General features: G+C 56.3%; 1 protein-coding gene across 2 annotated transcripts in view; it reads right to left on the bottom strand.

Moving 5' to 3' along the window:
• The window catches only part of PAK3 (p21 (RAC1) activated kinase 3), a 115,564-nt gene that overhangs the window by 52,266 nt on the left and 47,942 nt on the right, over positions 1 to 15,356 (bottom strand). The window contains exon 1 of one of the 2 annotated variants that reach the window (XM_032196153.1): positions 14,133 to 14,225. The exons of the other annotated variant lie outside the window; for it this stretch is intronic. The gene's annotated coding sequence lies outside the window, so the exon portion shown is untranslated. Of the gene's footprint in view, positions 1 to 14,132; positions 14,226 to 15,356 lie in introns of those variants that run through there. 2 annotated transcript variants of the gene reach the window in all.

Raw genomic sequence — 15,356 nt, 5'->3', positions numbered from 1 at the left:
GCACAGATTAAGTTACTAGTCCAAATCATCCTAATAAATTTATGGAGGCAATACCAAGACAAACAAACGCCTGCCACCACCTGTCCCTGACGTCCAGCCCAGGAGCCCAGCTCCTCTTGCTGTCCAGCACTCACCACCAGCAGCTGTGAGCTCCCCAGCCCAGAAACACAACCCCAGCTCCCAGGCTCTGTCCCTGTACACGCAGAGCCTGATATTGCACATCTACCATCTGGATTCCATCCACAGAGCGTCTCCTGCACTCCAGAGAGGAGCAATCGCTGCCAGCTGCAGGCAGTGCCAGCACAAGCTTTTGCCCTGGTGTTCCTGCACTCGTTAGCTGCCCACCAACCACAGCGGCCCAGGGCAGATAAAGATCTATGGAGAATGAGCGTTATCACCCCTCTTTCCCTTGTGTAAAACCACAACATCCCTGAACAATCAAGTCTGTCTGCAGCACTGCGTCCTACCTGTCAGATGTTACAAAGGTGAGCACTCTCAGCTGTGTTTACCTCGGCATTTCAGTGTTCAAGCACCCTGCCCGTCTGCACAGGCAGCTCTACCTGCACACAGCACTCACCGAACCTGCCTTTGCTACAGGCACTGCCCCTCTGTCCTTGCAGCCTCCCCAACAGCTGTGTTGATACTTTCACAAAACTGATCCGTCCTGCTGCTGGTGTCCCCATCGTTTCTGTTCCTCTCCAGGGGAGCTGAGGGCCTTTTAAAAACGTGCCTTTCAGCATCCACATGGGATCCGAAATGAAAAGGGCTCTCCCCACCCTGCCTCCCTGTGGAGAAGTGCCAGACACCTGATGTTCCCTGCTCTGTGACCGACTCACCGCGGGGACTCCGTCCAGCCGCACAATTACGACGTGCCTCAGCTCCCTCCCTGCTCAGCCGCTGCAATGCTGCTGTAACGAAGCCTCCTCAGGGCTCTGCCTCCCTGCGGACACACGGCAATGCAGGGGACACAGGCCACGCTCCTGGGACAGCCCAGGTCTCTGGCTGGACCTGGCCAGGAATTTGTCATTGAGTTACACGTCAGCAGCTTGCACGAGAGTCTTGTCCCAGGAGCGTGCCACTGTTCAAGAAGGCTCCATCAGAAGGTGCTGCCTCTGGACGAAATGGAGGAACTGGTGTTTCCCGTCCCTTAGGCAGCAGCTGGCCCCCTCCCAGGGACCCCGTGCAGGTTATTAATTAGCTAATGGCTGGGGAGGGCTTGGAAGAGGTAGAAGGTGAGTTGTGGCTGTTATTTTCCATTATTATCGTGGCTCTCTGACAAATGTGCCCCAGGCAGTTTGGATCTGCCCTTCCCGTGAATCTGTGATGCTGGACCAAACACCAACCAGTGCGTCCAAGCACAGCATGCGAGCTGTAGCAAGCGAGCAACCATCCTGGCCTAGGAGCTCCTCAGAGGGCTCTGGGGAAGGAGGGCACCAGGCCCCATGCTCTTACCGTGCACACAGCCGCGGGATGCTCTGCAAAAGCCCTTCTGCCAAATGCAGGACCAGGGGACCCTGGCAGGAGGGAAGACGTGCCTGTCCTACACCTCCTGCATCTGGTCACTTGGCCCCAAGTGCCACTGAAGGGATCCGGGCACACGTTCGTGCAGCTTGGCCTCGCGGTAGCTCCCACCAGTGAGGAGGAGACACCAGGACTGGGAGCTACTCCCCCGCCTGCCTTCCTGCCTCCTCATCCAGACTGAGGCCGCTGAAGACACTGGCCAGACTCTCCTTAGGAAACATTTTATTATGATTTAAGCTTTGATGCCAACGCATTTAAAGCAGGCCCAGCTCTTCCAGCAGTCAGCGGTACTTAATTTGACAACCCAGCTGCACAAAATGGACTGGAGCAAAGTCTGGAATTTGCTCGAGCGCCCTGACACCCAGTCGTCCACACCACTGGAGCAGGTGATTTACAACTGCATCAGTTAAGCCACCGCCACTTTTCTGACAAGCCCAGAACTTCCTCCTCCCTGGCTGACAGGATGAATTGCCTTCATTTCGTTGCAACTCAAAGGACCGAAGTCTATTCTGCAGCCAAAGCTGCGCCTGCAGTTCTTAAAGACAAACCCGAGCTGGCTCCTCTGGGCAGCTGGCACGGGATGCGCCCCCCTCCCTGGCTCCCTCTCCTCCTGCTGCAGTGACAGCTCTGTCCCCAGGAGAGAGAAGTGCAGTTGTTCTGGTGCCCCGGGATTTCCACACCTCGACTCTTCACCTACCAGTGCCCGGGGAAAAAATCCCCTTTGGAAACTTATTGGCAACAGCTGCCCCCAATCCAATTTGTGGGCGTGTGAGCATTGTGTGTGTACACAGCAGAAATGCCTGTGTATTATCCAGCTATCTCCCTAATCCCCTTCCTACCAAATTCTGTGGCTATAGTGTAACGGGGTATTAAAGCGACTTGGCTGGATCATCAGCGCGGGCGGCGTGCAACACCTCCCTTTCTAGGGGTGCAATCGCCTGCCATTTCTGATAATGCACCAGGCTCTGCAGAACATCAAGGGACAGAGAAGCAATAAATTCTCCTCTCCATCCTTCCTTCCAAGAGATAAATGACTTGGCAAGTTGAGTGATAAAGAACCACTATAATATGTCATTAAGCCGCAACTAATACTGGTGGAGAACGGATAAGGGCCTGCTGATTAGAAATACTATCAAGTAGGAATGCTATCAAGGAAAATCTAAGATGTGGCATTAAAGCATGCATTGAAAATTGAATTTGTGCTTCTTAGGGAAATCCCTAGCTCTATTTCCAGTCACCATCTCTTCATGTTTTACCTGGCACTTGCACTTTCTACCGTAAAAATTCCTTTCTCTGTCAAGGATTTCACGTAACAACCAACCACCACCTGACAATGGAACAGAGAGCCTCCGAGTTCTCTTTGGCAAAGCAAAGCTCATCCCAGTCTTCCTTCCGAAAGAAATGCCCACCTGACCTGAGAACACCACCACACCTCGCTCCTCACATGAGGCCCCCAGCTGAAGCCACACCATTCCTGCGTTTACACCTCCAACACCCTTCAGCTAAATTCCCAGTCCTCAACATCTTACCCCGAAGCTTCTCACCGACCACGGCCGTAACTCGATTCATTTGCTTTCCAAGAATACGATGGGATTCAGTAACACAGCAGAAAATTATTGCCTGCTCCAGGAGCATACAGAAGGCAGCGCTCGGCTCCGAGAACCCAGCTTGGGTCGCACACGCCTTGACATCCGAACTCAGCTGCCCAACAGGAGTTACTCACACTTATCCAGCACACGCTCCTGCATGTTACCTTCTGGGCCTGGTCAAAGCTAACATCTGCAATACCAAGAGCCCACCTCTATGAGTGAGACAGGCGCAGGAGCTTCTACAGCCCATTTGAGTCCTGGCCTCTCCCCAGAGATGCCCGCAGCAGGGGTTGAACGCTGGTTCTGGTATTTGCGATGGAAAAATCCAGTTGTTGAAGGAGCTGGGCCTGCCATCCCTGAAGCAGGAAACAGGATTCGTATCGTGCAGCACTCATCTCTGACGACTTGTGAGCTGGAGAGGGAAGTTTCTCTGCCCCTTCACCTTTTACTAGTTCCACTGGTTTCTGCAGAAGAGAAGTATGAGGAAGACGAGCAGCAGCCCAGCTCCAACCTCTCCTGTCTTCTGATCCCACGCGGTGCCTGCCTGTGTCGGTACACGACGGGCCAACCAGGCAGACACCATGCCAGCTTTCTGGGCTCGTGCTGTTCCCAGCACAGCAAAATCTCACCCCCGTTGACAGCTGGGGCCTTTATCAGAGGAGTTTGTGTGTCACTGATGGATCTCAGCTGTGCTTACCCAGGTAGATCATTCACTCTTTTAGGATCTACATCAGCACTAACGTGCCTTTGGCTGCTACGGGCTGTAAGAGTGCCTCGATCCGATTCAGATTCGGGGCATTATATTGAAGTGCGATATAGGATCCTAGTCTGTACATTGTACATACGGAGATGAATCACTTACACATCCTAAGCCACTGCAGAAGGTTTGGTTTGCCCTCCAAGAGCCGAGTTTCCATTCTTCTAAAGGCCGCTGGGATGGCAGGACTGGGCATTCTCCTCCTGGCCTACAAGGAAACACCTCCAGGGCAGGAGCCCTTTCCCTGATGACCGGCCAACGCCCGCAGCCAGCTGCAAAATGCCTACTTCAGGAGCTCTGCATGGAAAGGAAAGATTGTGAGAGGGAGAGCAGCTCCAAAGGGAGCTACAGAAAGGACGGATGTGTGCTGGGAAGCATCAGAAGGCTCGAGACCACGTTCCTGTGGCAAATGCTATTTTGAAGGTGTCACATCGAGATGGGAATTGATGCAGGTATTAAACACAGCTATTTTATAAACCTCAATCCTGTAAATTAAATGAAAACTTGAGGCCAGAACACAGAACTGGAGGCAGGATTGGGCCAAAGGCCATTCTTTTTCATAAGGACTGCCCTCTGAGAAGGCAGCTGTGTCACGAAGCCCCCCGTGAGACAGCTAACGCAGACCAAGAGCAGCAGTGACGGGTTATTTTTTGCTGGAAGTAATCTCATCACCGAGCTCTGACACGGGTTTGAAAATCCATTCAGATCCCAGAAGCTCGACTGCAAAACAATTTGACCTGCGGGAAGAAACTCATCCCCTGTATGCAGAGCTCACCTGGGACACTGTGCAGAGCTTGCTCTGGTTTGTTGTGCTGAAAGGGTGCAGGGGGAGATGCCAAGTTTCAAGCACTGCCCAAACCGAAGCAAGGGCATCATTTCTTGCTGACTGCTTCGCAGTTAAACGGCTTTAACCGGGCGAGTCCCTCGAGTTGAGGGCTATCGACTTCCTGCAGCGACAGCACAGGAGCCCAACGTGAGCATGATTCAGGCTCTCCTTTTGCCTGAGCGTGAGGCACGGACATTACAGCAGAAATGCAGCTCAGCAGGCTGCAGGATGCTGGGTACCAGAAACTCCGCTCGCTGCAGTCTCAGGCAAAGCATGGGAAGGGAGAGCGCAGAGGGACAGCCTCTAAGATGCGGTTGCAGCACCCACAGCTGGCCTAAATTTCACTCCCCACCAGCAAACAGCTCCTTTCTCACAGCTGCCTGCTGCTAGCGAGTGCTTCCACCCGCCCCAGAGCAGCAAAGGGGCATGCAATATTAATAGCATCCATGAGAAAATTATGAGCCCACATCAAAGCGCTGGAAGTTGTTTTTATGACGTTCGGTTTTAAATCTAAGTGCAAAGGGAAAGGTATTGCACTCGGCTGTGCGTGTTTAGAGGACTTCTTTTACGCTGTGATTCTGCAGTTTGCAAACACAGGCGGGTCCAGGACGACCCTTTAAGGACCGGGGAAAGCTGCTTTCAGCTGGAACTCAGCAAATCACAAGTTGCACTAAGAAACCAAAATCAGTGCTGCTCTGAAACGCAGCCTGTTAGCAACACCCAAGCTATCATAGCTGATGGCTGGGAAGTTGTGCTGGGAACGGGTTTTACCTACAGCACGGTCAGTCCTTGCAAGCCGGGCCCAACAATTCTGCCAGAATTAAGCAGAAACCAGCCAAGAATTAAGCAGGAAGCAGCACGAGCTCACTCGCTGGGGTCTTTCTAATAACAGGCAGTGACAGAAGAACGCAGTGAATTAATCTCGTTTGGAAATTTCCCCTCCTCCATTAAAACGTTCAGACTCTGGGCAAAACTCTACAGAGCCCAGCTCACCTACAGAGGCAGCACAGCTGAAACGTGGACGAAGCTGGTGTCAGCGATGCACTCCATGGGAAGACTCGTGGATTTTGGGACACAATAAGCTGGGGATGACTGTAATGCACAAAATGTTACTGGAAGGATATGGCAGCTGTTACTGGTGTCTCCAGTGCCTGGAGCAGGGACTGCTTGGGCACTGCTGAGTCTCCGCGTAGGGCACGGCCCCATCCAGGCTCTTCTGCTTGCTCTACAAACCAGACACACGTTTGTTTTGATGGCTGTAAAGGCACGTGAGTGCAGAACCATGCCCACAGAAACACGCCCTGCACGGTGTCTGCCATAGTCCTGTCCTGCTGACAGCTACAGGAGCCCCCCTCCAGCTTTAGGACACATGCTCTACCACGGCAATGCTCCGAGCTGCCAAAAAGTATTGCACTGCAGCAACCACCCATCAAGGCTTCACGATTCCAGATGCATTTCTGTGACAGCTCCCTCGCTGTAGCATCCACCCACGGTGAGGTCCTGACATCTTTTTATGCAGTTTGCGGAGCCCCTATAACCTGATCGCTCAACTTCCTTGTTCGTCCTTATCTTCAAGAGACCTCGGAGCTGCACAGCAACTCAGGGGCTATTTCCTTGGAGCAGGTGAAAGACGTTACCAGCCACTACGTCTGCTCTGCCTTCTCTGCTCAGGCACCCGCTTTCCTTCTGACCCGAGCCCTGTCCTCTACCTGCTGGCCAGGCAGGCAGACGGGAGCAGGGCCAGTCCCGCCTCACGCACGCGCAGCCTCCCCGCCTTGGCTGGCGCTCAGGGCAGACAGTTTGAAATTACATCAGTGGCATCTCGATGGGGTTGAGGTGGCAGCACCTCGGGTTACACGGCCCCACAGGGCTGGGACGGACCCGCCGGGTGGCCGAGCACAGCCCCTGCCGCCCAGGCAGCCACGCCACCTCACCCTAAACCAAGCGAAGAGTTAGGAAGCAGAGCTCCTCGGGCACACCTCGGGCTGGCCACGGATGCTACCCTGTGGTGTAAATTGACCCCGGAAAAAGCACGCGGACACGTCCACGACAAATTAGAAGCTGCGGGAAGCAGGGAGGCACCTCGGTCCCACAGGTCGGGCAGCAGGGCCGGGGCTGCCGCCAGCTCCCTGCTGCCCCGTCCCAGCCCCAGCGGCACGGCTCCACCTCGCAGCTCCCTCTGGGCTGACACTGGGATAATGACATGGTCCTTCCTTTGCAGATGGCTTTTAGCTCGACAGACAAAAAGAAGGATGCAAAAACTTACTATTTTTATCCACTCAATCTCCTCGGCAGGTTTTTAAAGCCTGTTTAGAAGCCCTCCTTTGCAATTCAGCCCGCGGATAATTTGCTACCTGCATCTCTGTAAAGTTTAACCTGTCAGAGCCTGGCAGAGGTGTAATTTCATCCCCAGGCTCTTCTGACTTGAGACTCGGGAGCTTCGCTTTGTGGATAAAGTATCAAAGCAATAGCTCTGCGAGACAACAGCCCTTCGCATCTCACAACCCATGCATTATTCTCTCTAAACATAGTTTAACAGGCCAGAATCGGAACTTGTGCTCTCCCCTCATTTCTCCTCCCCCCATGCACACTTGAAGAGAGAACAAACACAGATAAGAGTAGGAGATGGAGACACAGAGAGGATGGTTTATCCCACAGGCAGAGGATTACTGCATCATGATGCAATGACCTTGTTCAGGAAAGAAAAAGGTTACCTACATGTAGAAATACCGGCTCCATTCCAGAGCAGGGCCAAACAATGTCCACTTAAAGGTATGCTGAAGAAAACAGAAAACACTTGGCCAGCGAACTGGAGAGAAAAAGCCAACTTCAGCCCAGCTGGTCTGGATATAACCTCTGTCCAGCTACACGCAGAGCGCTGACCCAAACACGCAGCAGTGCTGCTGTGCAGGTGAGCAGGCAGGGGAAGGAGATGCCCTTCTGCTTTCTGCAGGTTTCCATCTCTAAACACCCAGGAGCTCCCCTCTGCTCCCTACAAAGGTGCAGGCAAAACCAGACATTTTTGTGTTTCATTTCTGGTGCAAAATGCTGCGGAGACAACCTGAGAGTTTGCCCCAGGACTTTCCATCTGCACGCTCTGGGAATGTTTTCTTCCCCCATAGATGGGCTGGGGGGAGGAAGGCCACATGCTGCCCACACGAGGCAATCTCATGGAAGAATACCTCGAGGCCAGGCTTGTTTTTTCTCTGTTTGGACAGCATTTAGCACAGCAAAGCCCCGGCCATGAATAAAACGCCAAGGCTGACTAGTCACATGTATGACTACAGGATCCCCAAAGTAACTTGTTTATAATGTATTTTCAAATGCTACATGAAAATAATACGTGTGGTCTTTACAAAGCATTGTGCAGAACACCAATGTCTCACTGCTGGGCATTTATCCCTCACTGTTGTTCTCCTGCTAAGGTGAAGCGTATGTTATTAAAGTCAATATTTACCAACAGATACCGGAGTCGTGTAAGTAATACAGTCCTTCCATGTAAAGCTATGCTTCCAACAGGAAATAAAAGGCATTTGGCAAGTCTTAGACTGCCAAGGGCAACTGCTACATGTCCTGTTTCCAGGACAAGAAAGCCCTCCAGTTACCCCAGATCCTTCCAGCGGTGAATGCTGAGCTTGTCTGGTAAGTTTTCCGAGCCCACTGGAAATCCTACAGCAGACACAGAAAGCTCTGAGCCTGAATTGGCACCAGATGCTTTAGAAAACAAGTGAATTTCGTTTTGCTACAGAAGTAGGAGAAGGCCAAAATGCTTTATTTGTCAGGACAGGAACAGTCACTCCTCTGAGAACACGAATGTTCTGCTGAAGTTATTACAAAACGAGCCTCTTCCATGGAAATCCTGTGCCGAGCGCCAGCTTAGAGTGCCCTCTATGCCTGTATGCAACAAGAAATGTATTTTCTACAGCTGATAACAGCAATGACAGCCTTAAGACTCGAGCACGAGCACAATCTGCAGCAAATCCCAGCCTTTCAGGGAGAAGCCTACAATGGCTCCCCAGTAGCTCAAAGGCTCCGTACAAAGGCCAACTCCGTATCAAGCAGCTACTGCAGTGTTTCCCCTCAATCAACCCAGGAAAAGTGCATTAGCCATAGATCAAAACTGCATTGCAGCTAAAGCTGCCAATTACTTATGGCAAAACGGGAGGCTGATTCATTTGACTGTATGTGGGCCTTGGCTGGAGTTTTCCCAAAATGCTACAAGAGAAGAGACAAACCTCAGTGAGCCTCCCCCTCATTCCCACCCCTCCCTCCCCCCCAAATCGCAGCCACTGTGCTCGCACACATCGACATTTCCTGGAGGCTTCTCTCTCCAAACTACTCCTCTTCTAAATACAGACCAAACGCGCAGCGACTCAAAACACATTTGCATATGAGATGTATGCACGCAGGGACACCTCTCCCAGACACGTACCAGGGAAAGACCAAATTTCTGCTGCTCAAAGCACGAGCACCTCCCAGTCCCTTGCGTTTAACGCCGGGCAGGTGCCGAGGAGCAGTGCCGCAGGCCTCTCCTTCAGGCACAACCTCAGGGCGGCGGGCTCCGCTGGCGCTGCGAGATGGAAATGCCATGGCTCTGCGTTGGAAAAGGCCAGGAACTCCACCCCAAGCTGTCTGCGTGCAGTGGTGTGGACCCACAGTTATTTCAGCGCCCACAGGCCTCAGTCTGCAAGCCCCACGTCATGCCAACGCGCTGTTCCCCTCCGTTTGGTCAGGACACAAAACCCGAGTCACCCGAGTCACTTCTGCTGCTCACCGGTACCTTTTTTTGCACTGCCAGCTCCCTGCTGATGGCTGTGGCCATCTGACTTCACCCCTGGTGTTGCAGCCACCGTGGGGAGCCGTGGACCACCAGCGGCAGGGCCTGTCCTCAGCAGCACACCTGAGGCAGCCCCGTGAGCAGCCAGCCCCTGCCGAGCACACCGGTGCTGTTATCCCAAAGCTGAATAGCCCTTCAATGGAAACCTTTAAAACATCTTTTACTAAAAACTTGCTTTGGGATCCTCTCTCTGCAAGCGCAGGGAAAGCCTGAGGCACGCACCCGCTGCGCGCTGCCCTCTGGCACCACCGCTTGGAGCACAGCGAGCGCGCGGGGAGGGAGCGTGGGCAGCTCCGACCACCCCTTCTGCAGCAAAGGAACCAGCACTCGGGGCATGGGCAGCTCCACAGAGCTCCCCGTAGGGTCTCCCCAGCCCTGCAGGGCAGATCTGAGCATACGTGCAAGGAGTTTCCTGCCTGATGAACCCACCAACCGAAGCCATGAGTCTAATGCGAGCTTATATGCCAAAGGCTACCAGAATATGCAAGGACATCATTTTTCCCTCTCCTTGCCCCAAATTAAGTCTTACTGCGTGTTGACTTTGGGATTACGTTCACTAGATACTTCTGCCCAGGACACGCAGGTGGCTGTAACTCACTAAGCCCTGCCCTGGCTCACAAGGACGTTCAGAAGCGCTCCAACAGCCGCGTTCCTCACGGGGAGAGCGCCCCGCACGCTGACTGAAAACAACGCCAACAGCATGAAACAACAAAAACACTCGAGGAACAGGTAACTAACCTCTAGCATCACTACGGGACTAAAGAGAGAAATACCACACCGAAACTTGGAACGGGAAACCACCTCAGCCCCCAGCTCCTACTGCTACCCCTCACCATGGGAAGGAGCCCGGCACCGACCCCGGCCACCCGCAGCGCTCTGCGCACCGGAGGAGAGGACGGGGCACGCCACGAGGAGCGAGCTGCTCAAAAGCTGCTGCCAGCATTATGGATCGTGGTTGCAGGAAGGAAGTGATCCCTAATGAGACGCTTTGGAGACATTTGTCATTGGTGTCACAGATGAGGGAGACCCTGCGTTCCTGTAGTGCAGGCAGGAGGGAGACTGACAGAGCACGGAAGAGCACAGGGCGGTGTGGGGCAGAAACAAAAGAAGACCCTTCCCTCGGGTTGCTACTCCAGAGACTTTCAAATTGTAGCCCACCTCATTTTTTCACACACGCTACAAAATGCAAGCCAGGTGCCTTCTCAGCAATAAGCTAAACAGGAAGCAAATTCTGGCTGCTGTAGTCTTTTTTTCTTGCTAGAAATCTCACCTCTTCCCAACTTGAGTTCCCAGACCCTCTGCAACGAAAAGGGGAGAGCAACAGCACAGCATGGCTAACAGAGACCATACCTGGAGGAAATAAATAACCGGGATGCCAACCTGAGCTGGCTAGGCTGACTAAAAAGATCAAACGAGGGTGTAAGCAGCTCTTTTCTGGAGCAGGCAGGCATCGTTTCAGTTGTTGAAATATTCATGCCCCAACAGGAGCTGTGGTATCGGTGTCTGTCCCTGATACAAACAAACCTGAGCTCAAAGCATGACAATCTGTGTTGAGCAGAGCGGAATCACAAAGGCACTTTCCAAGCCTCCATTTCCGCAAGCACACATTTGACAGCTTTTCTGGTGACACTACAAGTGCATCCCAAATCCAAGTCCGTAATCTCTTGCCCGTGATGGTAGGAGACATCAAAACCAACGTTAGCAAGTGCCCAGGATTTCAGCTGTGCGACTTCCATTGCTCCCTCCCAGGCTCACCGCACACCAGCAGCCCCACGCGGCGTCTGGGGAGGGGCTGGGCACACCTGATAAACACGAGCTGGCATCTGGGCACTGCAGGACGAAGCAAAATCCTCCGCAGGGAAGCGCTGGGAAATGGCTCATATAGAGGATTTTCTCCCTCACAGGAGGGAATAGAGGAGGCGGAGGCAGAGCAAGGAAAACACGAGGCCTTTCACAGCCCTCGAGAGAAGTACTTTGCAGTGCCCTTCCCAACTAAAGTGCAGGCACCAATTTCTGTGGTGTTGAAATGGTGGATTCATCACGGGGCATCCATGGCCGGGCAGAAGGGACGCTGCGATGCGGTGCCTCACAGGAGGGCAAACTGCACCTGCAGTGAGCTGATCAATGCACGCCTATCACCAGCACGTGCACGTGGTATCCCTTGCTGAAGTCGAGGGCTTTGCTTCCCTGTCTCTGAGAAAGCACATTTTTGCTCTTGGGATTACAAAGAAGCTCTTCAACTTCCTCCCCAAAACGTCCTGAACACAGTGGGGAAGATATCACGGGATCCAAATTGTCTTCATTTGCTTCTGCTGGTGAGGAAAACGCACACAAGACCGGGGCAGAGGAGGTGTATCCAACCTCAGCTTTGCCATTTCCCCTCATCCCAAACCTCAGGCAGGGCTACAGGGCAGTGTCCTGCACCGGGGCAGAGCAGCACTTCGCTCTGGATCCGGCAAGAATCAGTTGTGTCTGTCAACACGTCACTAGGTAGACAACTGACGATAAAAAACATCAGGAAATGAGATAATTGAACATATAACAATCCCATCTGACCCTTGCAGGCACAGCTCTGCTAGCTGGGGACGTGAGAGCTCCCCACCGAGACCCCGGCTGGTGGGACTGACCACACGGACACTTTGCAGCCCCCCCATGGCACGGGGAACCACCTGGCACGTCCCACGCTGCCACCTTGCAGCCCGTTCCCCGCCTCAGGACAACCCCAAGGCCAGGGGTTGTGCCAGAGCAAACTTTCCCTGCCCGAGGCACCGTGCCACCTGGGGGTGCCTTTGCTGCCCCCAGCAGAGCACACCCCACTTTGCTGTCAGCTGCACGCAGCCGCAGCTGCTGACGTTCACCCTGTCATTGATTGCACCTGGAAAAGATCTCCAAAACTCAAAGCACTGAGACAAAGCACTAACGAGCCACAGACACATCCATCCTTATGTTGCTCGTATTTTTTCCAACACACAATTAGCCCCAGGAGCAGGAGGCACACCAATGACAGCGGGTCTGAGACATGTATCTCCACCTGCCCAGGCCCGAGGATGCCCGCTGTGTAGCACAGCAAGGAGCAGAAATTAGTGCTCAAAGCAGGTAGGCACAGACTGAAAGCCTTGTTAACGTCCCAAAGTCACAGGGAGCCCACTCAGAGCAAGACTGGAAGGCAAATCTGGCAACACGTCCCCCACAGGGAGCTCTGTGCAGCTGTAGCTGAAACAAAGGAGCCGAAGGCAGCTCTGAGAGGCCTCCAGCTTCCAGGAGGAGTTTGACCCCAGCTCACCATCAGCTCCAGGAACACTTGGATCCAGGGTCACCACTGAACCACTGAAGGAAAAAGAGGAAGCTTCTAGGCAGAGGAAACAGCACCTGCAACGGGACCACCACCAAGCAGGCAGGCCAGGAACCAGCTGGGGTGGGCTGCACCCTACAGGGCCGAACCGCTCTCACCTGTGCCTCGCCAAGAAATACTGGGGGTAGAGGAAGATGACCTCATGCCAAGTTTTTTCTAGGCTGTGCAAGATGAAGTCCTCCACTACAGCCAACAGCAGAACACTCACCAGCCTCAGTGGGACTGGGATTTCACCCAGCCTCACGGGGCTTGCTGGTGCCGAGGGCACGAAGCCCGTGCCAGCCGCACCACGAGGCCGTGCTGCGGCTCCGAGGGGAGCGCGGTGCCCGGGACAGCCGGAGCAGCTCGCCCCGGGCAATGCCTCCCACAGCTGCGTCCTGGGCTGTTGCTGTGAGCGGTGGCCTACGAGCCGGGAAACTTAATCCTGTAACGGGAGCTCAGGGCTCGCAGCAGCTCCTCAGACTCACTTGGAGTTATCCGGAGCCACTTGGGGAAGAGGCGCCGTGCACGCGGGTCGGGGTACAGAGCCACAGCCGTGCAGCCAGCACCCACCGCACCTCCTCTGCCTGGTCCTGTGCCCGGGGAGGCCTCGAGCATCCCATCCCATCCCATCCCTTCACATGGCCTCATGGCAGGCTCCATGCACAGCCCATGTCCCGGCTCGCTGGGCTCCAGCAGCCGTAACCCCATCCCGCAGCCACCCCAAATTCCTGCTCGTGGCTCCCCACCGGGCACCCGCTGCCCAAACCCCCTGGAGGCTCCCCCACCGCCAGGCTGGGGCCGAGCTGCTGGGAGGCCTCCGCTGCCCGCTGCACTCCTTCGCGGCCCCTGAGGGGCTGCCCCCGGCCCCCTCGGCCCCGGGAGAAGGTGGGGGGTGGGCACAGGGGTGGGGGAGGAGGAGGAGGAGCAGGGGGGGCTCTGGCCCCGTCCTGCCGGGCCGCAGCCTGTCCCCGGGCCGGGCGGGGAGCCGCGGGGCAGCGGCTGCAGCCCCCAGCCCCAGCCCAGCCCCAGCCGGGGGGGGGCACAGCCGGGAGGCCTCCAGCGGAGGCAGCTGGGGGCCGCGATCGCTCCGCAGCCTCCTCCCAGGGCGAGCGCAGCGGATAAAAAAAAAATAAATAAAAATCATCATCATAATAATAAAAAAGGGGAAAATAATAATAATAATAATAATAAATCAATGATTTCAGCACAGCCCCCGCCCCAGCACAGGTGTCACCGGCCCGGCCCGCCCCGCGGGGTGCCGCCGTTACCTGCTGCCACCGCCGTCATGCTGCTGGCGCTGCTGGCACTGCTGGTACTGGTGATACTGGTGATACTGGTGGCACTGGTGCTGGTGCCGCTTCCCCCGCTCCTCCCGGCCCGGCCCCGCCGCCCCCTCCCCTCCCCTCCCGCCGCAGCCCATCTGCCGCGCGCCCGGCCCGGCCCCGCGCGCCGCCGCCGCCCGCCGGCCGCCAATCGCCGCCCCCCCAGCCCCTGGCGTCACCCGCCGCCCGCCGCGCCCATTGGCTGCCCCCGCGCGGCTGCGGCGGGCCCGCGGCGGCGCGGGGGGCGCGAGCTGGCGGGGCGGGGCGGGGCGGGGAGCGGCCGGGGGGGGGGGCACTGGGGGCGCCCCGGCCCCGGAGCGCTGCGCCCCGCGGGCACAGGGAGCGAGCGGCAGCGCTGCGGGGAGCGGGGCGAGCACCCGGCGGGGCCGCCTGCGAGTGAGAGAGCAGGGGAGGCATCGAGCAGCCGGCACCCACCGCGGGACAGCCGCACCGCGGTGCTGAGCGGGGCTCAGCGCGGGGCCCGGGGGCCTCCCGCACGCAGCAGCAGCCCCGGAGCTGGTCCTGCAGCAGGGCCGAGCCCAGCTCCCAGCTCCCAGCACCCAGCTCCCAGCTCCCGGCTCTGCAGCCGAGGCTCCCGAGTATCCCGCAGCGGGGCCGGGGAGGGCGGCTGGCAGCCCACCCTTAAATTTGGGGGCCTGCTGTGCCCGTGCGGTCACGGCTTCCCAGCCGCTGGCTGCGGGTGAGCAGCTGCAGGGAGCCGGGGCTGGTTCCTCGCCTGAGGTTCAGACCTCTCCCAGCGGCTCCGAAGGCGCCCGGTTGTCGTGACAACCTGGCTGGTGGCAGCTCCTGCTAACAGCTCCTGATAGCCACCTAACGAGGCTGTCACGGAAAGGAGCCCCTCCACCGGAGGGCTGCAGGGAGCGTGAAGGCTTCCGAGGGAGCAGGAGAAGTGAGGGGACCAGAGGGGACCGTCTGGCAGTGCCGGAGCGGTCAGCAGCCCCGCTTGGCAAGGAGCTGGGCGAGCCGGGAACCACCGGGCGGCACGGAGCGATGGCAGCGGGCCCGGCCGCCTCCAGCACCCAGGGGTCCCCAGCTGCTCGGCCACAGGGCCTGGTGCCCACCAGAGCCCGGCAGGGATGGAGCAGCGGCACCGCAGCGGGCCCCAAGCGGTGAAGGTGCCCGGGGTGGCGACGCAGCCTGGGGCAGGGG

The sequence above is a fragment of the Aythya fuligula genome, chromosome 13, assembly GCF_009819795.1.
Source record: "Aythya fuligula isolate bAytFul2 chromosome 13, bAytFul2.pri, whole genome shotgun sequence".
NCBI classification, from domain to species: domain Eukaryota; kingdom Metazoa; phylum Chordata; class Aves; order Anseriformes; family Anatidae; genus Aythya; species Aythya fuligula.
Note: the sequence above shows the minus strand (reverse complement) of the source record. Positions and strands in the feature narration are given on the sequence as shown.